Here is a 25,559-nt window from a genome sequence, read left to right on the forward strand (position 1 = left end):
AGCCCACATGGAAGAAGCACACCAGCCTGTGTGATCACAAGCTGTCTAAGGGATCAGGTATCATGCACCAAAGAACAAAAAACCATATTATTGTGAATAAGGGGGGTTGCAGAGTGGGATACAAAACCCATCTGTAGGCAACTGGACATCCCCTTACAGAAGGGTGACAGGGAGGAGATGAACCAGTCAGGGTGCACCACAGCACCAATGAAACATACAACTTTCTTCTAGTTCTTAAATGCTTCCTACCCTTAAAGATCATGGTCCCAATTCTACCTTACAAATCTTGCTAGACCAGAGGATGTACACTGTTAAAGATAGGAAGTGGAAGCACAGGGAATCCAGGACAGATGAACCCTTCAGGACCAGTGGTGAGAGTGGCAATACTGGGAGGGTGGTGGGAAGGTGGGGTAGAAAGGGGAAACTGATTACAAGGATCTACATATAATCCTCTCCCTGGGAGATGGACAACCAAAAAGTGGGTGAAGGGAGAAGTCGGACAGTGTAAGACGTGACAAAATAATAATAATTTATAAATTATCAAGGGTTCATGAGGGATGGAGTGAGGAGGGAGGGGGAAATGAGGAGCTAATACCAAGGGCTCAAGTAGAAAGCAAATGTTTTAAGAATGATGATGACAATAAATGTACAAGTGTGCTTGACACAATGGATGGATGTATGGATTGTGATAAGAGTTGCATGAGCCCCCAATAAAATGATTAAAAAATAAATAAAATGATTTACAGTCCCAAGGGCTCAAATAGAAAAGAAGTGTTTAGAAAATGATGGTGGCGACATATGTACAAGTATGCTTGATACAATTGATGTATTGAATGTTATGAAAGGTTTAAGGTCCCCAATAAAAATATTTAAAAAACAAAATAAAGATATTATTTTGTAATGAAGATAATTAGAAAGTAAATAGAGAGAATAATCTAATTACAGAATTTCCATATGGGAAGGAATTTCAGTAGATTTCAAGATAAAGCAGATTGTTTTAAGCTTGGGAAGAAATTACAGGTCACCTTAAAGAAGATGCACAATTAAAAGTAAATTAAAAAGCTAAAAATCAAAAAGATCTCATTATTCTAAACAACAATGGAGAAAATGCAACCACAAAGGGTCCCATTGGATGAGAACATTGTTTTTAAAAATCAAGGAAAGTTTTCCACCCTAAGAGTGTTATGATTTCTATGGGTAGGAGGGAATAGCAGTGTTAGTCACTGGCTAGAAGCTATACAATCATTAACTTGAGTGAAGGGGAAGGCAACATAACATGAGGGAGTTTGGCAAAATTTGTGGAGGGAGGGAAAGATACTGGCAGATATATAAATGTTCAGCATAACCGAGGTAGATATTATTATATACACAATCCTGGAATAACTATGATCTATGAATAGATGGATGTATAAACATGCAGACTGAAAGTGTGTGAAAGACAATGGGACTTGCTCCACAAATGTATATGGGTTTGTCAGGGGAAATTTGTATATGTGTAGTTACTTTTGCTGCAAATATATCCACGAATGTGGTGAAGCATTCAGAGGCAAAGTTAAGAGACTCTTAAACATAATAACCAAACACCTAAGGGAATGAGTTGCTGGACCTAGGTACTCAGGACCATAGTCTTGAGGAATTCCAAGGTCAATTAGCATAACATAGTTCACAAAAGTGATTTTTTACATCCTGCTTTGATGAGTATTGACTACTCTTAAAAGCTCATGAGTGGCCATCTCAGGGACAATTTTTGGTGTCTCCTCGTTCAGATGACAAAGGATTGATGAAAATTGAAAGACATGGAAAAAATTAGTCCAATGGACTATTGGACCACGGAAACAGTATCTCCAAAACCCTAAGAACAGAAAACTATGTATTGCTTGGCTACCACTAGTAATTTCTCTAAAAGGGATCATATAAAGTTACTCTGCGCAGAAAGAGAAAAGTGTAGAACAAAAATTACAATCATGAAAAAGACCAGGGTTTCTGGTCAGAGAGAGACTGACATAGTACCCAAGACATGGTTCTTAATCACACTGCAGATCTAGCAGTAAACTCACCCTGTGCTCAATTTTCAGCCAAACTGTAGACAGGTCATAAGTGGAACCATAAAACTAAAAACACCTCAGAATAATCAACCACTTGTGATCTAAAGAACAGCATTTACCTAAGGACAACGTTCAAATGGGTTAGGAAAAAAAGAGCAATTGAAACAGAAAACACAAGAAGGAAAAGCATAAGTAATGTTATATTAAGGGTATTACTATGAATAAGATGAAATATGTGTGAGTTACTGAATGTAAAACTGATGCTCTGTGCTGTAAAAGATTACCCAATTCACAATTAAAAATGGAAAAGAATAAACATAATTCATATCCATATAAAATATAGAATATCTATGTGTGCCTATACCTCTGAGGAGCACTAAACTAACATCAGGAAATATTTATACATTTGTGAGAAGAGCTACTTTTTAGTATTTAGTAAAGCGTAATTACTGAACTTACAGTATTAGGTAAAATTTTAATCCAATTTCTATGAATTTATCCTGTATAAGAATTAAAGCAAGTATAGAAAGCCACAAACAGATACAACAACAAAAATACAATAAGGAAACTATTTTGAAATGTTAAGTACGCAAATTAGAGAATTAATAGTGTCAGTTTCAGAATTTTTCTGTGTTAAACATTTTGGACTTTAAATGTTCAATGGTACAGATTTCAAAATTTGTAAGTGCAATTTCTTTAACAAAGTGAAAACTTGCTCTGGTTTTGTGACCTTGTATAATTTTGAAATAAAATCAAGAAAGCAGTTTTCTCTCTGAATTAGTTTATTGTGCCAACCTGGCTGATAAATACATGTGGGGTTAATTAAAGGGTGGAGAGATAAAGGGCTCAGTGAACTTTGCCTTTCGAGTTCTTGGGTCTCTTGCTTTGTGATGGTCAGACCAGTGTGCAGTTCACTGCTTCAACTGGCAAGGCTCACTTCCTACAAGACATCCCCAAGGTGAAGCCGCATGGACGTACCCCGATGCAGCCCTGGGTGCTGGAGCAGACGTTTGGAGACCCCTACCAGTGCTGAGATGCTCATTCATTCATTGATTCAGCTTTCCTCCTGCAGTTGGCATCATAGTGTGTGTTTTGTTAGATGTAGGGGGACTTTGTGAATTGGTTTCGGACATATGGGCTAATGTTGGACTTGTGGGCTTGGGCAGCACTGGGTTGAGGGATATTTCCTTGATGTACACATAACCTTTATATAGAACTCTCTCTTATAGACGCATTTCTGTGGATTTATTTCTCTAGTGTACCCAGACTAACACACTCTCTCACAAAAAAAAGTTTACTTATTTTAAGATTTAATTTTATATATGAATATATAATTTTAATGTAAAAATTGAATTATATACAGCATATATTTACATACACATATAAAAGATCCAAAAATTATATGAAGACCTATTAATACTTAATAACACCTATTAACTCTGGGAATTTGGAGAAAAAGTTAGTAAAGGTAGGCAGAATTTTATTTTTCATCCTGCATATATTTTGTTTCTTTTGACATTAGAGTTATTTTTTTAAATTTCATCTCACTTTTAGGGTTACAATTAATCAGAATCAACCCCATGGTAGTGGATTTGGTTCATATTTATCGCTTTTTGGTTTGTAAAGCAAGATCAGCCACTCTGATTTACAGTGATTCCCTTATTTTACAGATTAGGAAATGGGTCAGGGAAATGAAATAACTTATTCAGGAACAGCCTGTAGAAGAAACAGGGGAAGTAAATCCTCGGGACTTATATAGCACTTTTTCCACTCCTCACACCTGTTCAGTTACATTGCCCATTCATATGAAATACAATCACAAAACCATCAGTCATTCCAAATGTTTCACGGATGTTTCCGGAGTACATGATTCATAACTGCTATGGAAAGATTCTCACAGTGCAATATTGTCTGCTGCCATAATCCTAAAGAAGGAAATCATTTTCAATCCAAGAATGAAAACAGATGCAAATGTTTAAGCAGTTGGAAGTGAAACATAAGCATGTGTTCAGAAACCATGAATAGCTTCTTTTTTCCTCAATAGACACAATTTAATGATTTAATCTTTTCAGCTTTCATAAGAGCAATGGCTAGGATTCCAGTTTAATATTTAGGTAACAACGCCTATTGGGACCCGTTGCAACATTTCCTAGTGTCTTGTGGGGATGGAATTCTGTATTATTAAGTGGCTGTGAGAGAGCAATAAATATGTAAAGTCTAATGACCTAATAAATACCTTAATGGGTTGATTTCTTGGGATTTATGCTGTGAAACTAACAAGGCTCTGTGATAGAAATGCTTTCTCTAGGTTGCTACCATTTCAAAGCTCTATATATCATTATTCATATTGCCATGAAGTTGATTCCCTATCGAAAGTTAGTGAGAATATAAATCTTTTTCTTTAATTTCCACCTTGTAACCATCAAAGGATGTTTCTTTTAGTGTGAAAGTCTTTTCTTGATTTTTACAATAGCAGTCTCATATAATATTTTTCCTTTTGTGAGTGACTGATTTTGCTCAGCATTGTGTTCTCCAGATCCAGGATTAGTGTAAATATTTACAGAACAAACTGTCTCATCTTTTTCCCATATGCCTGCTGTGTTTGAACTTCCAAACTTGTATGCATTAGGGATAACCTAATGCAGTCACCTAACATATATGGAAAATGAGGTCCAGAAAAGGATTGTCTTAAATGATAGATTTGGTTCATATTGTTGTTTAATATTTTAAAAGGTGAATGTTGTATTCTTCAGATTTGGGGGTGGAAATAAAATGTGTATTCACTTGAGTTCTCATTTCACTTATTTGGAATATGATTCTTAGAAAGGTGGCATTGGAATCACCTGGGAACTTGGTAAGAAATATAAATTCGTAGGCCCTATCCAAATTGAAGAAAAACTAATGCATTTTAATTATGTTGCTGGTGAAGAATATTGAAAGCACCATGGACTGCCAAAAGCACAAACGAATCTATCTTGGAAGACATATAGCCACAGTGCTCCTCGGTGGCAAGGATGGAAAGCTTTCATCTCAAATACTTTGAACATGTTATCAAGAGAGATCAGTCCTTGGAGAAGGACATCATACTTGGTAAAGTGGAGGATCAGCATAAAACAGGAAGGCCTTTGACAAGATGGATTGATATAGTGGCTGAAAAAATGGACTCAAACATAAGAGTAATTTTTAAGGGGTGGGGGGCTGGACCAGGCAGTGGTTCACTCCGTTGTTCTTAAGGTCACTAAGATATGGAACTGACTCTACGGGATATAACAACAATAATATCCAGGAAGAGCCCTGGTGGCATAGTGGGTTACTTGTTGGGCTGCGAACTGTAAGGTCAGCAGTTCGAGACCACCAGCTGTTCAATGAGAGCAATAAGTCCTATTCTGTCCTATGAGGGCACTGCTGAGTTAGATTCAACTTGATAGCAGTAAGTTTGGTAACTGGTAACTTTGGTGTCGCTGATAGAAATAACACCAGAGACTTCTGGCAAGGTGGCAACTGAGTAAGACATACCAGAGAGACTCCGCAAAAATCAGCACAGAAGAGTTACTAAGGGGGAAATTTCAAACTGCCAGATCTTAGTAGGAGTATTATAAAGATTACAAATCCACTAGGTTTGGAAGAGCTGGGGCTTTTGGCTTACCACAGTGTAGGCCAGCTAGGGTCTAACCTGAGACCCACCACTGTATCAACCAGAGCCAGGATCATTTGGAGACAGCCCAATGGTTTTATCTCAACACAGCCACAGCTTGCCACCACTTCGGGGCAGGATTTAAATCCCTCTAGACCCATGGTCAGGGATCGGGGTTCAGCTGTATCGTTACTTTTGTTCCCCTCTCTTCTCTCTTTCCCCCCAGTCTCAGTGGGCTCTTTCTCCCTTCCCTTTTATCTCACACGCCACTGATGAACTACAGGCTACTCCCCTTAGCCTAGCGGATTTATGTCTACCTTCCACTCAGCTGGGAGAGCTCAACCCTCTGAAGCAAAATCTGAGGCTGGGGAAAGCCTGCCCACTTCCTTCAGGAAAATACCACCCACCTTCTTCCGGGAAAAATCTTGCCCACCTCCTTCTGGGTGAAATCGCACGCCCCTTCTTCCTGCCTTCTGTGGCACTCTTATTGCAGCAGGCACACCTGAATGCCCTCTGCAGTGCCCCAAGCTGCCGTGTGCCACACCATCACGGCTTCTTGCGAGATCCCTCAGTGCAACATCATATTCGCTGGTCCATAGCCACCTAACCAGCGTCTCCTGAGAGGACCATCCACCTTTTCCTCCAAATAACAGAATACTGGTTGACTAGGGAAAGGGTGAATCTACAGGAGGATAAAGAAGCAGGCAAATTCTGTAGTGCAATTAACTGCATGCAATTCAAAGAAGCATTCCCACGAGTCTCCCAGAAAGGGCCCAGTGCTCTTTGACTCTCTGTAAAATGACACCTGGCTCCTCTAAAACAACAGAAATCAGCACCCAAAACCTCAATGATAACAGAGGAGAAACAAAAGGCAATATCAGAAGATGTCCTGAACCAAACTTCATGCACAGAAGAAGCAGACATTGATCTTCAACAGAAATAAATTTTCAGAATGTTGTTTGGAGTCATACAGGATATAAGGGAAACAATACAGAAAAAGGATGAAGTGATAGAAGAGATAAAGACCATATTCCAAAGGAAAATACAAGAGATTAGGAACGAGATAACGAAAAACAGTAGTGGACTCACGGCCATCGCTAATCGACTGGAGGAGGCAGAGAGCCACACCAGTGAAATAATAGATATATACAGAGTTCTTCACCCAAATACCAAAAATATCACATTCTTTTCAAGCCCACATGGCACATACTCGAAGCTAGACCACATGCATAAATTTAATCACATTGATAACATACAGACTTTATCTCTGACAACTGTGCCATAAGGCTGGAAATCAACAAAAGGAAGATGAAGAAAAAAAGGGGAAACAATTGGAAGATGAATAACTCTCTATTGCAAAAGGAGTGTGTACTAGTCTAGATCAGAGATGAAATTAGGAAATTTCTAGGAACCAACGAAAATGAAACACGACGTACCAAAACTTATGGGACACAGCAAAGGCAGTTGTCAGAGGAAGTTTCATAGCAATATATGCACACATGAAAAAGGAAGAGAGATATGCTTGCATAGAATTTTCAGTAAATAGAGCAGAGTCAACAGGACAATTCTAAGAGCAAAAGAAAAGAAATAATAAAAATCAGGGCTGAGATTCAGGAGAGGGAAAAATAAGAAAACTATGGGGAAAATGCTGTTAAAAGTTGGTTCTTTGAAATGATAAACAGAATTTACACACTGCTGGCAAACCTAACTAAAGAAAGGAAGGAACAAATTTCAATTACAAGGATGAAGAATGAAAGCGGGGACATTACAACAGACCCTAATGAAATCAAAAGGATAATTACACAGTACTACAAAGGACTCTACTCCAATGAATTCAACAACTTAGAAGACAAGGACAAATTTTTGGAAAAACAATCCCTTCCTAGATTATCCCTGATGGACGTCAAGAATCTCAACAGACCTGTAGCAATAGAAGAAATAGACAAAGTTATCAAAGGATTACCAATAAAAAAATAATCCCCTGGACCAAATGTCTTCACAGGAAAATTCTATCAAGCATTCAGGGAAGAACTGACACCAATCCTACACAAACTCTTCCAGAACATAGGAAAAGAGGGCAAACTCCTGAACTCCTTCTATGAAGCTAGTATAACTCTGATACTGAAACCGGGAAAGCATCCCACAAAATTCAAGAAATACAGGCCCATAGCCCGAGTGAACATCAATGCAAAAATCCTTAACAAAATACTGGTCAAAGTATATAAAACAAATAATTCACCATGACCAAGCGGGATTCATACCAGGGATGCAGGGATGGTTCAACATGAGAAAGACCATTATTATCATTCACCACATTGACAAGAAAAACTATAAGAACCACATGGTAATATTGATAGATGTCGAAAAAGCATTCGACAACATCTAACACCCATTCCTGTTTAAGACACTCAAGAAGATAGGAATGGAAGGAAAATCCCTTAATATTAAACAAGCTATATAAGAAAAGGCAACAGCCAACGTGGTAGTTAATGGAGAAAAAATGAAAACAATCCCACTGAAAAAGGGACCAGACAAGGATGTCCCTTGTCCCCTCTCTTATTTAACATAGTACTGGAGGTCCTACCTAACAGCATAAGGTAAAGAAAAGACATCAGAATATTCACCTGGGGAAGGAAGAGGTGAAACTATGGTTATTTGTAGATGATATGATTTTAAATGTGGAAAATAGCAAAAGCTCCACAACGGGAGTACTAGCAGTGATAGAGGAATATGGCAGAGTGGCAGGATACAACAAACATTAGACTGCTATACACATTGGACAAGACCACAGAAGAGGAGATAAAAAATGTGGTACCCTATACTATAGTTAAACAGAAATTGAAATATCTAGGGATATACCTGAGTATAAAACAAATGATATATATGAGGAAAACTACAGAACACTATTACAAGAAACCAAGAGTGACCTCAACAAATGGAAGAATATCCCATGCTCATGGATTTGAAGTCTCATTACAGCAAAGATGTCATGAAACATACAACTTTCTTCTAGTTCTTTAATGCTTTCTTCTCCCCACTGTCATGATCCCAGTTCTACCTTACAAATCTGGTTAGACCAGAGGATGTACACAGGTACAGATCAGAGCTAGAAACAGGGAATCCAGGACAGATAACCCTCTCAAGACCTTTAATGAGTGCGTTGATATCAGGATGGTAAGAGGAAGGTTGGAGAGAAAGTAGGAATCAATTACAATGATCTAAATGTAACCCCCTCCCTGGGGGATGGACAACAGAAAAATGGATGAAGGGAGACATCAGACACCTTAAGACATGGTAAAATAATAATAATTTATCAAGGGTTTGTGAGGGAGGGAGGCAAAATATGAGGCGCTGACTTCAAGGGCTCAAGTAGAAAGCAAATGCTTTGAGAATGATTATGGCAACAAATGTACAAATGTGCCTGACACAATGAATGTATGTATGGATTGTGATAAGTGTAGTATGAGTCCCCAATAAAATGATTCATTAAAGAAAAAGAAATGACACCAGAGATTGCATGGTAGAATTTTGCAACACTAATGATTTAATCATGCAAACACCTTTTGGAAACAACATAAACATAGACTTTAATAAATGTGCTGCTCACTAGATGAGATGGAATACTCCAAAATCAACTACATGTGTACAAAATAATGAAAAAGAAACTCAGCATGATAAATCAGAACAAGGCCAGAGGATGACCAGAAAAAATCATTAATTATCATTTTTCATTAATTATTAATATGCAAGTTCATGTTGATGCTGAAGAAAACTAAAACAAGTCCATGAGAGACAAAGTACTACATTGAGCACATATCATCAGAATTTAGAGACCATCTCAAGAATATTTTTGACGCATTGAATAATAATGACTTAAGACCAGGTAAGTTGTAGAACAACATCAAGGACATCAAAATCAAAAGTTCATTAAAAGGACAGTAAATAAATAAAAGTCTAAATGGATATCAGAAGAGACTATGAAATTAAGAAATGTTGAAATAAAAAAGCTGAACAGAAGTTTTCAAAGAGTGGCTCCAGAAAACATAGTATTATAATGAAATGTATAAAGACCTGAAGTTTAAAACCAAAGAGGATGATTATGCTCACCCCTTCTCAAACTAAAATAACCGAAAGACAAATTTTAAAATTTGCAATATTGCACACCGAAGGATTTTATCTCTAACCATGAGCATTAAATGTAGGAATCATCAAATTTAGATGGAACACAGATGCACTGTACCAAAAATAGTTGGACAATCTTCAGTCATTTTAGGAGATAGTATATGATCAAGAACCAATGGTATTTAAGGAAGAAGTCTAAGCTGCACTGAAGGCATTGGTAGCAGAACCCTAAGCATTGAGGGAATACTAGTAGATACGTTTCAAGAAACAGATGCAACTCTGGAAATACACACTTGTCGATGTCAAGAAATTTGGAAGACAGCTAGCAAGCCAACCAACTGGAAGAGATTCATATTTGTGCCCATTTCAAAAATGATCAAAAAGATAACCCAACAGAATAGGCAATTTATTGAACAATATAATTAATATCATATATAAGTAAAATTTTAAGGAGTTACAGCAGTACATCACCAAGGAGCTGTCAGAAATTCAAGCTGGATTTAGAAGATGATATGGAATGAAGAATTTTACGCTTGATGTCAGATGGATCGTGACTGAAAACAGAGAATATCAGAAAATGTGTATTTGACTATGCAAATGCAGTCAATTTTGTGGATCATAAGAAATAATGAGTAATAATGAGTGAAGGATGCTAACCCCAGAACACTTCATTGTGTTCATGCAGAACTTGTACATAAACGCAGAAGTCCTTAAAATAAAAAATGGTGAGTGTCATTTTTGCATCCTTTCACAATACTTATCCACTGTGCTGACTAAATAAACTGAAGAACTGGACTAAAGAAGAAGAGCACAGCACCTGGAGTGCAGGAAGATTCATTAACTACCTGCCGTATGCAGATAACACAGCCTTGCATACTGAAAGTGAAGAAGAGTTGAAGCAATTCTGATGGAAATTAAATGACATATTGCATTGGCCAAATATACTACAATAGATCTCTTCATGAAGAAGAATGCAACATCAGGATTTGAGGAAGGCTAATTAACAGCTTGCGGTATGTGAATGACACAACCTTGCTTGCTGAAAGTGAGGAGCATTTGAAAACACTTACTGATGAAGATCAAGCATTGTAGTCTTCAGTATGGATTACAACTCAATGTAAAGAGGACCAAAATCCTCAAAACTGGACCAATAGGTAAAATCATGATAAATGGAGTAAAGGTTGACATTGTCAACTTGAATCTGTAATTAATGCTCATGGCAGCAGCAGTCATGTTATCAAAAAGGTGCATTGCATTAGAAAAATCTTCTGTACAAGACCTCTTTAGAGTAAGACCTCTAAAGAGAAAGGCACTCCTGACCCAAGTCATGGTATTCTCCATTTCATCATATGAATTTGAAACTTGAACTTTGAATAAGGAAGACCTTAGAAGAATTGATGCATTCGAATTGTAGTGTTGGAAAAGAATATTGAAAGTGCCAAAATGAGACAGCCTGATGTGTACTGGAAGAAGTACGGTCAGAGTGCTCCTTAGAGGCAAAGATGGCAAGACTTTGTCTTACATACTTGTCCAAATATGTCCAAATATTTTTAGGAGAGACCAGTCCCTGTAGAAAGATATGGTTGGTAAAGTGGAGGGGCGGGGCAAAAGAGGAAGGCCCTCAAAGTGATTGATTGACACAATGGCTGCATCAATGGGCTCAGACATAGGAACAATTGTGAGGATAGTGCAGAACCAAGCAGTGTTTCATTCTGTTGTGCATAGGGTTGCTACAGGTCAGAACTGACTCAAAAGCATCTAATAACAACATCAGAACTTTTTAAAGTATTACAAAGTAAAGATGTCACTTTGAGAACTAAAGTATATCTGTTTGAAGTCATGGTATTTTCAATGACCTCATATGCAGGTGAAATTTGGATAACAACTAAAGAATGCCAAAAATGGATGCATTACAGTGTTGGTGAAGATTATTGAATATACCATAGACAAATCTGTCCTGGAGGAAGTATTGCATGAATGCTCTTTAGAAGTGACCACATTCATAGACCACATCAGAAGGACCCTCATTGGAAACTCCAATAAGCAAACTAGACTTTACTTTAAGTTCACTTATAACAAAACAAAGAAATGGAAACACTCCCTTGAACTTTAAGAGGAAGAAGAATCCGATAATCACTAACCCAAGATTAAAAAATTGGTGGTCATTGGTCTTTTAGTGGGTTCAGACATGTTTCTCTAAAGATGCTTAATGAATGGGGACCTGGAACCAACATTTTTTTGTTGTGCTCATATTGTTTTGCCTTATGCAACATGTGTTAGTCTGCCAGGTATGGTTCCACCCTCGTAAATAAGTGTTACTGAAAATATTGCCATATCTCCAACCCTCAAATCATATGGAACAGCTTTGTGTGCAGTCACTTCTATTTTGAAGATACACAAGTTAACAATTCGTGTATCGGAGTCTGATATTGAAGTCTTACATATATTATAAAATCTTTGGCTCAACAGTGCTTTACAATTTATTAAAATAATGTTGCTATTAGTAGAGTTGCCTTAATTCTCATGGGGAATCTGTATGATGTACCACCATAAAATGTCAATGATGTCTCCAAAATGGAACCAGGGGCTTATATAAACAATAGTTATATGAGTGGATGGTATCCAGCTATCAGGAAAAATAGCATCTGAGGTTTTAAAGGCTTGTCTCAAAACAAACAGTCCACCCAGAAGAAGAACACCTGCCTGTGTGATCCAAGGATTGTAAACAATTATATCCGAACCTGGAGGAGGAAATGGTACCAGCACTTAAATTCTAAACACGTGGCTTGCAGAACGCTGTGGATGATAGTGGAAGTCCAAAATCCATTCCCAGGATCCCTACATGGATTGAGTACCTGGAGAATCCTAGACTAGGAATATGAACAGCCCTAATATCAGACAAAGAACACTGTACAGTGATTCTTATCAGCTGTACTTATACTGGAATGTAATACCTTCTCATTAATTCTCCTTTTGGACTCATTTTCAATTCATTCTAAATTTCTACTATCCTCTAATTTTTCTTAGATTGAAGTCTCCCTGTTTTATATAAGCATTGTTACTGGGTCCTTTTTTTGGTTTTGTCCTGTTTTTATATGTTTTCCTGTATAGGGAAGCCAAGATGGGTAGAATTACAAAGATTGCTTGGGAGCACAGAAGGGGAGGGGAGGGAAAATGGGGAGTCAACATCAATGGGAACAAGAAGGAAGAAAAGGTTCCAAAATTGATTGTGGTGATTATTGCACAATCATTGATATGACTAAACTACTGAATTGTATGTTATGCTAATTAACATTGCTCAATAAAATTAAATTAAAAAGAAGTCAAGATGGTGAGATTTTGTCTCATGCAATTTGGATATGTTACTGGGAAGGAATAGTCCCAGTATAGGGGGAAGGGTATCATATTCAGTAAGGCAGATGATCAGTGGAAAAGAGGAAGTCTCCAAAAGATGAATGGCATCTTCAATATTCTTTTCCAAGAACACAATTTCATTATTTTATCAGTAGGAACTAGTTCATTTATTGTTATTACCATGTTATTAAGATAGTTTGTTCATATTTTTCTGGTTAAATAATTTTATTGGGGCTTGTAAAACTTTTATTACAATTTATACATACATCCATCGTGTCAAGCACATTTGTACATTTGTTGCCCTCATCAATCTCAAAATATTTGCTTTCTACTTGAGCCCATGGTATCAGCTCCTCATTTTTCCCCTCCCTCCCATCTCCCCCATCCCATGAAGTCTTGATAATTTATAAATTATTATAATTTTGTCATATTTTACACTATCCAACGTCTCCCTTCACCCACTTTTCTGCTGTCCGTCCCCCAGGGAGGAGGTTATGCAGATCCTTGTAATCGGTTTCCCCTTTCTACCCTGTCTCTCCTCCACCTTCCCAGTGTCACCACTCTCACCAATGGTCCTGAAAGGATCATCTGTCCTGGATTCCCTGTGTTTCCAGTTCCTATCTGTACCACTGTACCAGTGTTCATCCTCTGGTCTAGTCAGATTTGTAAGGTAGAATTGAGATCATGATAGTGTGTGTGGGGAAGGGAGGGGTGGAGAAAGCATTTAGGAACTAGAGGAAAGTTGTATTTTTTCATCATTGCTACACTACACCCTGACTGGCTCATCTCCTCCCTGCAACCCTTTTGTAAGGGGATGTCCAGTTGCCTACAGATGGGCTTTCAGTCCCCAATCTGCACTCCCCCTCATTCACAATGATATATTTTTTTGCCAAGAACACAATTTCAATTAATTAATTCATCTCTCTTCCTCTTAAATTGTACAGCTTTACTGTGCATATGAGGTGATCAAAATACTTTCCTTGGATCAGATGCTTCTAAGTCCTCAAAATGACATCTTAGCATTTTAGAGCTTTAAAGAAGTCTTTCACGATTTTCCCAGTTCAGTATGTGATTTGATTTTATAACTGGTCTGTTGCTTCTATGGACCTTAATTGTTGTTAAAAATAAAATGAATCTTTCACAACTTCAATTTCTTCACCTTTTATCATAAAGTTACTTAATGGTCCAGTTGTGAGAATATTTGTTTCATGTTCAGGTGTAAGCCACACTGAAGGCTGTGGTCTTTTACCTTCATCTGTAAGGACTCTAAGTCACCTTCATTTTCAGCAAGAAAGTGTCACCTGAATACGCTCTTTTTGTTGTGTAACTGAGCTGGTTCCATCTCATAGACACCTCATGCAGAACAGAATGAAACACTGTCTGGTCTTTCACCACCCCCACAGTTGTTCCTATGCTTGATTTCATTGTTTCAGCAACTGTGTTCATCCAATTAGTTGAGGGTCTTCCTCTATTATGCTGCCTCTCCACTTTACCAAGCGTGATGTCTTTCTCCAGGGACCCAGGGACTAGCCTCTACTTATAACATGTCCAAAGTATGGAAGATGAATTCTCACCATCCTTACCTTTAAGAGCACTTTGGTAATACTTCTTTCAAAGAGAGTTGTTTGTTCTTTTGGCAATTCTTGGTAATTTCAATATTCTTCTCCAAACACAATTCAAAGGCATCAGTTCATCTACCATCTTCCTTGTTCAATGTCCAACTTTCACATGCATATAAGCCACTGAAAATATCATGACTTGTGTTGGGTGCAACTTAGTCCTTGAAGTAGCATCTTTGCTTTTCCACACGCTTTGTGTGTGTGTGTATTGTAAATCATTTTAGTGGAGGCTCATACAATTCTTATCACAATCCATACATACATCCATTGTGTCAAGCATATTTGTACATTTGTTGCCCTCATCATTCTCAAAACATTTGCTTTCTACTTGAGCTCTTGGTATCAGCTCCTCATTTCCCCCCTCCCTCCCCACCCTCCCTCCTTCATGAACCCTTGGTAATTTATAAATTATTATTATTTTGTCATCTTACACTGTCCAGTCTCCTTTCACTCACTTTTCTATTGTCTGTCCCCTAGGTAGGATGTTATATGTAGATCCTTGTAATCAGTTCCCTCTTTCTACCCCACCTTCCCTCCATCCTCCCAGTATCACCACTCTCACCACTGGTCCTGAAGGGGTCATCTGTCCTGGATCTACTGTTTTTCCAGTTCCTATCTTTATGAGTGTACATCCTCTCGTCTAACCAGATTTGTAAGGTAGAATTGGGATCACGATAGTGGGTGGGAGGAAGCATTTAAGAAGTAGAGAAAAGTTGTATGTTTCATCATTGCTACACTGCACCCTGACTGGCTCATCTCCTCCCTGTGACCCTTCTGTAAGGGGATGTACAGTTGCCTAAAGATGGGCTTTGGGTCTTCAATCTGCACTCCCTCTCATTCACAATGATATGATCTTTTTTTGTTCTTTGATGCCTGACACCAGATTCTATTGACACCTTGTGATCACACAGGCTGGTGTGCTTCTTCCTTGTAGGCTTTGTTGTTTCTCAGCTAGATGGCTGCTTGTTTACCTTCAAGCCTTTAAGACCCCAGATGCTATATCTTTTTTTTTTTTTTTGGTAGTTCATTCAAGGATCGCTTGCTGGCCTTTAGGAACGTTTTCCAGTCCAGTCTGTTGGGGTACCACGCCCTGGCCCCAAAGTCCACTTTCAGCATTCCCTGGGGACCTTGCCACTCCATTCCCTTGCTGTTCCACTGCACTCCCCCAGTGCTTTGCCTCGGTGTGGTGGGATCAGGTCAGGTGAAATTCCCACACTGTGTCTCCGGTGCTGTCCCCTGTATCGCCCTTAGTCACTGAGGGGCATCATGTCTCAGAGTAGGGCCAGCCATGTTGTTCTCTCTGTGGACTGGGTGCTCTACTCAGGAACATCATCCTCACGGCCTTGTGGGCCAGGCTGTGTTCCACTGTCTCCTACTGCCCCTTCATCTGCTCCCGTGTGCTCTGATCAGATATGTCCGTCTTCCGGAGCTGCAGAATCAATGTCATCCTTTGAAACAAATTCTTTTCGGGGGAGGGGCAGGCTATATCTTTTGATAGCCGGGCACCATCAGCTTTTGTCACCACATTTCTGTACCCATTTGTCTTCAGCAATCATGTCAGGAACGTGAGCATCATGGAATGCCGGTTTAATCAAACAAAGTGTTCTTGCGTTGAGGGAGTACTTAAGTGGAGGCCCAATATCCATCAATGCAATTGTCTCTTAATCTCTTGATTACTTCTTCCTTGAGCATTGATGGTGGATCTCAGCAAGATTAAATCTTTGACAGTGTCCATCTTTTCTCCATTTATCATGATGTTGCCTATTTATCCAGTTGTGATGATTTGGGTCTTCTTTACATTGAGTTGTAATCCATACTGATGGCTGAAATCCTTGATCCTCATCAGCAACTCTTCAATTCCTCCTCACTTTCAGCAAACAAGGTTGTGTCACCTGCATAGCATAGATTGTTAATAAGCCTTCCTCAAATCCTGATGTCCACATGTTTCTTCATATAATCCAGCTTCTCTGATACTGTGTTCAGCACACAGATTGAATAAGTATGGGGAGAGGATATAACTCTGATGTCCATCTTTCCCTATTTTAAACCATGTAGTATTAGAAGAGAGTTATTTGGTCAATTGATTTGGAATAGATCCATTTGTAGCCATTGCTATAAAAGATGACCCAACAGAATGCTCAAATTGTAGAACATCATTGTTATCATATTTATATAAACTTTTGCTGAAGATCATCCAACAATGGTTGCAGCACTACATTGCCAGAGATAAAAGCCAGATTTAGAAAAGGACTTGGGACAAGGGGTATCAGTGACAATTTCAAATGTATCTAGGTTCAAAGAAGAGGCCACCAGGAAGATGTTTGTTTCTTACTGACTATGCAGAGGTATTCAATTGTGTAAATCATTACACACTATGGATAGTTTTAAGAAGAATGGGAATTACTTAACACTTCATTGTGCTCATGCGGAACTTATCCATGGACTAAAAGGCAATTGTGGGAATAAAACAAGAAATTATTACATGGTTTAAAATCAGAAAAATTGTGCATCAGGGTTGTATCCTCACATCATACTTATTCAATATGTATGCTTAGAAAATAATCAGAAGCTGATGTTGAAGAATGAGGCATCAGAATTGGAGAAAGACTTATTAACAACCTACAATATGAAGATGACACAACCTTGTTTGTGGAAAGTGAGGAGAACTTTAAGCATTTGCTGATAAAAATCAAGATTTGCAACCTTCAGTATGGATTACAACTCAATGTAAAAAAGACCACAATGATGACATCTGGACCAATAGGTAACATCATGACAAACAGAGGAAAGGTTGAAGTTGTCAAGGATTTTGTCTTGTATCCATCATCAATGCCCAAGGAACTAGTAGTCAAGAGATAATAAAAGGGCACATTGCATTAGGCAAATCTTCTTCACAGCACCTTCTTAAAATTTTGAAAAACAAAGATATTACTTTAAGGACTAAGTTGTGCCTGACCCATGCCATGGTGTTTTCAATTAGTTAATATGAGTGTGAAAGTTGCACATTGGATAAAGAAGACCAAGGAAGAATGTATGTCTTTGAATTGTGGTGCTGGTGAAGAATATTGAAAGTTGAAAATATTGAATTTTGGCAGTACCATGGACTGCCAAAAGGACTAAAAAGGTTGTCTTGGAAGAAGTGTGGCTAGAGTGTTCCTTAAAAGCAAGGAAAGTGAGAGTTTGTTTTACATACTTTGGACATGTTTTCAAGAGAGCTCAGTCCCTGAGGGAGAACATCATGCTTGGTAAAACAAAGGGGCTGTGAAAAAGAGGTACACCCATTCTGGGATTGATTGACACAATGGCTGCAACAATAGACTCAAGCATAGGAACAGTTGTGAGGATGGTCCAGGATCAAGCAGTGTTTCATTTTGTTGTGCATAGGGAGGATCACTATGGGTTGGAATTGACTCAATGGTACCTAACAAGAACAAGAACAACATCCAGATTACAGCTTTAACTTTACTTCTTTGACTCTGTTGTCAACTCTGTCTTTGCCAATTAAGTGCTGCCACTTGACCCCTACCATCATGAAGTCCAGTCAGTCTGGTTGTCGTTAGGTGTCTTAATTGAATTAGGGCATTTCCCACTGCCAAGAGTGACCTACATAAAATAGTAATTCTAGGGCTCCCTTCATAACTTTGGTTCTCATTGTTGTGGTAAATGTGTGTCATCTGGGCACTCCGTTTGTGGGTTTGTGGGTCTATTATTCAAATAAATACACACTAACATGCCAGTTTTCTTTAGTCTTTGGATACGTTCTTCTACAGTATTTCAACTTGATTTAGCATAGGCCACTGTACAAGTCATGCTTTAGTGAATCAATCAAATTATGAGATCTTTTCCTAACATTTTGTGCTGAAACACTGAATGAAGAACCTGTGCTTAATAAACTCAGACTAATGTAGCTTTATGCTGTTTGCATCAATATCTTACACCCTTCATAACCAATTCCACACATATTCTCCATGTTTCTGTTTATACATAGTAGACAAACCAAGCAATTCTTTTGGAGTTGTGGACTATCTCTTCTGGGTCACAATTTGTACTTCTTTTTGAGGGGTTCCCTGGGCCATAAGTCTGGTAGAGGCTTAGAAGCAGTAATGACAGTGTGTTCATTGGGAATAATTAGCAATGCCCCAGAAAATTACCGAAGTAATTGTCATACCTAGATTAATCTCATCACATTAGGATAATAGGTCTGGTTCTGTTGTTCATATACAGATATTTATCTTATGCAAATGGTTCACAGAGTTATAGAGATTGGATATTCCAAGTCTGTGAATCAGATGGCAAGCTAGAAGCTGTTCCTTATTTATGTAGGTTAAGCTCAATAGATCTAAGATCAACAGAACAGAGGGAAGGCTTCTGGCTACAGAAGTTAATGAATCCAAAATCCATGGGTAAGATGGCAAGCCGCTAACAACTGCCAGTATTGGCAAGCAACGTAGCAGGTTATTGGCATAAGTCCAGGAAAATAGGGGTTAGATAATGAGCTAGATGCAGGATTCATACCCAATAAAAATCAAGCAAACTTTGCTACAGAATAAATATGTATGGAAAGCAGGAGACACTCTCATGCAAACTCTTTTGAAGTGATCCACTGTTTATAGCCTATCTAACCATTGAGGTTATTATATGAGTTCTCATTATAGAGGATTAGAAGATTACATGCCCTGGGAGCAGGAGCCTGCCTTCATCTTGGTGTTTACCTTTATAGTAGAGGATCCATACAATATTTGTCCTTTTGTGATTGACTAATTTCACTCAGCATAATGTTTTCCAGGTCCCTCTATGTCAAGGGGTGCTTCATGGTTTCATCGCTTCTTTTAGGGATCCATAGTATCTGTTGTAGATAATGTATTAGAGTTTCCTTGTCCTGTCTTCTACTGATGGGCATTTAGGCTGTTTTTGGTTTCTTGTTATTGTGAACTGCGCTGCAATGAACACGGGATAGCATGTGTCTGCTTGTTTTCCGTCTCTTATTTCTTGGGTATATTTCGATTTCCAGTTATTGTCAGTAGCACCTTATTGCTTTCCACAGTAGTTGTACATATTTATAAGCCCACCAGCACTGTATAAAAATACCAGTATATCCACATGTTCTACAGCATTTGTTTTTCTCTGTTTGTTTTCTGAACTGGGTATCATTGTGGGTGTAAACTGATATCTCATAGTTGTTTTGATTAGTAGCTTCCAGATGGCTAGTGATTGTGAGCATTTGCTAATGTGTTTGTTAGCCATTTGAGTGTCAACCTTTGTGAATTGTCTATTCATGTCCTTTGCCCAACTTTTAATTGCATTGGGTTTTATTCTTATTGAGGTTTTGCAGAGTTCTGTAGATTTTAGTGAGTAGTCCCTTGTCCATTATGTCATTGATAAAGATCTTTTTGCCAATCCAAGGGCTCTTGTTTTACTCTTTCCATGAAGTTTATGATGCACATAAGTGTTTTATTTTTAATGGAACCCAGTCATCTATTTTGTCTTCCGCAGTGTGTACTTCCTGTATTAGATTTGGTATTCCATGTATGCCATGGAGTAAGGCCTTTAAGTTTGTCTCAATTTTCTTGCTGGGGATCCTGAAAGCTCTGGGGTTACATTTAGGGTTCTAATCCAGCATGCATTCCTTTTGTGCCTATGGTGAGGCATGGGTCCTTTTTCAACATTCTGAATATGGAGATCTAATTTTTCAGCACCATTTGTTGAAAAGGGTGTCCCATTCCCATTTCATGCATTTAGTTTTTTGTCAAAAATCAGTTGTCGGTGGGTGTGCGTTTTTATTTCTGGGGGTTCTCCCCTGTTCCATTGGTTAATTTATTTATCATTACAGCAGTATTGGGCTGTTTCTATTACTGTGGCTGTGTAGTAACATGTGAGGGTGGGCAGTGCGGAACCTCTTATTTTGTTCTTCTTTTTGAGAAGTCCCTTGTTTATCCTAGGCCTATTTACTCTTTATATCAAGTTGATAATAAGTTTTTCCATTTCTTTAAAGAAATGGAATGATGTTGAGATTTGGATCAGAATTGCGTGGACTTTGTAGATTGTTTTAGGTCGTGTTTACATTTTCCCAATATTAAGTTTTTCTACCCAGGAACACGTGATATTCTTCTATTTGTGTAGGTCTCTTCTGGTTTCTTGTAACAGTGATCTGTAGTTTTCTTTGTACAGTACTTTTGTTTCCTTGATTAGGTTTATCCCTTTATATCTTATCTTTTGTGTGGTTGCTGTAAATGGTATTGTTTGCTTGATGTTTTTTCAGAGCTCTCATCACTGTTGTATAGGACTCTGATTGATTTCTGCTTATTAATTTTGTGTCCCACTACTTTACCAAATCCCTCAACTATTTCCAGTAGTCTTTTTTTGTGGAGTGTTTGGGGTTCTCTTGTATAAAATCATATTGTCCATTCATAGCAAGACCTTCATTCTTTCTTTTTATGGCTCTTTTCAGTTTATTGCATGAAGGAGTTACACTAGTCCAAGTTAAAAGTGGACCCCAAATGGTTACATCATACAAGCTGTGAGGTTTTAAACTTGTGACAAGGGACAGAGGGAATTTTTCTACTCATTGCAAGGAAATCCTCACTTAAGCTTCCGTGAGCCACAAGCACTTAAAACCCATGAACCTTCAGCTGGTCGTCCTTAGCCAGTCCAATCTCTACAAGGAACTGGCATATGTTCTTGCGCTGGTCCCCCTGGAGCTGAATCACTTCTCTATATTCTGGATGCTCAATCACAGTACCATTGCAGGCAAATTTCTTCTTAAAGGCCTTCACTAGCTTCTTTTTGTCGTAGTCATCAGCGATCCCCTGGACAGTGGTCAGGGTCTTCCTGCTGTTGTGCTGTTGAATTCTTATATGGATATAATCCTCTGTCCCCCGCAGGCAGCAAGTCATCACCCTGACTTGCATCAGAAAAGGGGTCGAAAGAGTGGAGGTTCTGGATAGCGGACATACAATACGATTCCTTTTCCTCGGTGGAAACGGCCTGCGGAAGGCGGCGGCTGGAGAAGGCGGGCAGCGGGGACGGAGCGTCGGGAAGCGAGGGGGCTCGGGGGGAGGCTGCTGAGTCCTCCGCGGCAGCTCAGTGACTGGGGCAAGACCTTCATTCTTACTGACCTAATTGTATTCTCTTGCTTTCTTTTTGTTTTCTAGTAGTTCTGGCTAAAAATAACAACACGATGTTCGATACGAATGATTTTTGGAGTTCCTGTTTTCAAGGGAAGGGTTTTCAGTTTTTCCCTATTGAGTGTGTTATTGACCATGGGTTTTTCATAAATGGTCTTTAATATGTTGAGGTTTTCTCCTTCTATTCTAATTTCCCTGTGAAGCCATCTGGTCCTGGACTTTTCTTTGGTGGAAGTTTCTTGATGACTTTCTTTCTCGATTTCTTCTTTTGATGGATCTGTTCAGATTTTCTACATCCATCTGCATTGGTTTGAGTGAATGATGTATTTGTAGGTATTTGCCCATTTCTTCTAGATTTTCAAATTCAAACTTTTTGGTGCATACTCTTATGTAATACTGTGCCATTATTCTTTTTATTTCATTTTGATCTGTTGTGATGTCACCCTTTCCATCTCTAATTCTGGATATTTTCATCTTCTCTTCCTTTGTTAAGTTTGCAGTGGTTTGTCAATTTTGTTAATCCTTTCATAAAGCAAACCCTTGCTTTGTTGACTTTGTCTATTGTTTTCCAGTTTATTCATTTATGCTCTAATCTGTATGGCTTCTTTTTTCCAGTTATTATGGGATTTATGTTGCATTTTTTCAATTGTTAATAGTGTAGTGTTAAGGTTTTGATTTTGGATTTCTCCTCTTTTTTTTTTTCATGAGTTCATTGATTTCTCTAAATTGAGCTCTCATAACTGCTTTTGCTGAGTCCCAAAGGTTCTGGTAAAATGTGTTGTTGCTCCATTTGTGTCAAGGAATATCTTAATTTCATCCCTATTTAATCTATTATCCAGTCATTTTCCAGTATGATGTTCAATCTGCATGTGTTTGTCTTTGTTCCTGTTCTTGATGTTTTAAACTCTGTGAGCATTTGATTGATATGTTTTGAAAGTCTTTCATTGAGTGTGTATATGTTTATTAAGGTTTTATGCTCTTGGTGTAATGTTCCTTTAATTATTATGTATGTAGTGTCAATTATTGTTTCTGCTGATGTTATTTACCATGAAGTCTATTTTATCAGAAATTAATATTGCTACTCCTGCCTTTTATGGTTGCCATAGACTTGTTAGATTTTTTGCCATCCTTTGATTTTTAATCTAGTTTTTTCCTCAAGTTTAAGGCATGCCTCTTGTAGGAAAATATAGATGGATCTTGTTTTCTAATCCAGTCTGTTACTATTTTTCTTTTGATTAGTGCATTTAATCTATTTATATTCTGTGTCATTATGGATATATGCAGATTTGTTGCTTTCATTTTGCTGTGTTTTGGTTTCTTTTTGTCCAACAGTTTTATTGGCACATAATTTACACATCATACATTTCAATAGTTCAATGTTCAATCATATCAATAAGAATTGCACAATCATTGCCGCATTAATTTTAGAATATACAACTGATGACTAAATCACTTTAAAATGAGTTGTGCAATTGCAACCAGTTATAATACTCTCTCCCCCTTCCTGCCTTCATTGTTTAGTCCTGAAATCCCCTTGCCCTCCATATAGCCCACCCCATCCCTATACCCCCTATAAACACTTGTATTAGTTATTATCACTATGCATTCACTGTTCTTGTGCTTCACAAACTGGGAAAACCAACAGAAACAATATGAAACAAAATTGAAATAAGGTTTTAAGGACAAAATAATAATAATATAAATATTAAAATGCAAATAAAGAATAAGAAAGAAAAGGCCCCCATTAATATCTAAAAAGCCAGGGAAGAAATTTTTTGTCATGGAACAGGTATAAAAGATACTTGCACCTAGAACAAATTCAGGTTGGATCTACAGGAGGGTCAATTGGCCAGTATTGGGTTCGAGCTAGCATAATCAATATTACAATGGTCTGTGCCTGACAGTAAAGCTGTTTAAGATTCATGCCTGTGGCTAGAGGGGATTTGCCAGTGGCTTAGTCTGACTAGAAACTCTGCAGATGGGTTTTGGGATCCCACTGTCCTCCATAACCTTCTACAAATTGAGTATTCATAATTTTAGCTCTGATGCTTTTCCCTTCGCCATAATAGAATTTTGTAATTGTTATCTTTGCACCACACAAGCTGGTGTGCTCCTTATGTGTGGACCTAGTTGAGTCCTCACTTATATTTCTGCTTGTTTGAATACAAGCCTTTAAGATTCCAACCCCTGGACTGGTATTAGCTGCTGGTATTGATGTGCTCAGTCCTCTCTTCTCACAGATGCAATCAATTTAATTTCTTTGAATTCCATCTGGAGAAGTCCATGTGCATCATCACCATAACTTGCACCATCTCGTTTCTTCACCACATTTTGCTGGAGCACCCTTATTTTCAATGATCATTTCATGAAGGTGAGTATGGAGTAGGGCCATGTTATCAGAACTAACAGTTCTTGTATTGGGGTTAGAGTTAAGTAGGAGCCCAGACTTCATCTGCTTGCCCATGGGGTTTTCAGGTCTTAGGTTTACTGTAGCGGTCATAACATGACAGAATCAAAACCCTATAAGATCAACTCTACCAATAGCAACCATAAGCCAACCAGCGACCAAACAGAACACAGACACATACAAAGAAAAAACAGAAAGGGAAAAAAAGCAGGAAAGCAAAAATCCATATAAGCAAAGAAGTTCAGCATTGTCAACCACCCCTTTAGAGTATAAGTTGATTGCACTATTATCATCATCACTTTTCCCAATCATCCAACACTCCAGACACTGTTGGTATGAGGAGTCTATGTGAGTACAGTCCAGACATACATCCATTGTGTCAAGCACATTTATACATTTGTTGCCATCATCATTCTCAAAAAGTTTTCTTTCTACTTGAGCCCTTGAAATCAGCTCCTCATTTTTTCCCTCCCACTCTTCACTCCCTCATGAGCTCTTGATAATTTATAAATTGTTTTTTTTTCTTTTCGTGTCTTACACTGACCAATGTCTCCCTTAGTTTTCTAAGTCTAGGTCTCTGAACAATTTGTTTGTGTGTTGATCTATATATTTATTTATTTATACAATATTTTCACATGGGAAGGATTCCAGAAGAACTGCTATTGCTGACCTTGAAATTAGCTGTCCAATGCTTAACCACTATGTCACCAAGGCGCCAACATATCAAACCACATCAACCTTGTTGTCTTTGAGTTTATTCCAGTCCATAGCAGCCTTCCTAGGACCTTACACTCCCCTCACTGCCATCAAGGTGATGCCAACTCCTAGTCACCTAATGTCCTGTGTCCTTTCTAGGACTATCATCTTTACGGAAGCCAACTGCCATGTTTTTCTCCCTTGGGACAGCTTGTGGGTTTCAACCACGGACCTTTACACCACTAGAGCTTTGGTAGAGTAGAAATACTATGTAAATGCCTGCTATAGCTTTACTTTTTTTCTGTCTCTCAAATAGTCCCCAAATAGAATGCATAGGCCTAGTAAGTAAACTAGACAAATCATTCTTAATTTTGCTAGTATTAGTATTTATCAAATTTAATGAAAACTTTTAATGAAACGTTTGCTTCAAACATATAATGGCTGTTTTAAAAATGGAACCAATGTTATTCTCTAAGCTAGGAGGATAATTAACCAAAAAGCCAGTTGTCAAGTGAATTGCAGCTTGTAGAGACCCCATATGTGACAGAGTAGAACTCC

General features: G+C 38.2%; 1 pseudogene; it reads right to left on the reverse strand.

Moving 5' to 3' along the window:
• Window positions 1-21,213: 21,213 nt before the first annotated feature.
• On the reverse strand, window positions 21,214-21,725 carry LOC142434111 (eukaryotic translation initiation factor 1 pseudogene; annotated as a pseudogene).
• Between the last annotated feature and the right edge of the window lie 3,834 nt (window positions 21,726-25,559).

The sequence above is a fragment of the Tenrec ecaudatus genome, chromosome X (assembly GCF_050624435.1).
Source record: "Tenrec ecaudatus isolate mTenEca1 chromosome X, mTenEca1.hap1, whole genome shotgun sequence".
NCBI lineage: Eukaryota > Metazoa > Chordata > Mammalia > Afrosoricida > Tenrecidae > Tenrec > Tenrec ecaudatus.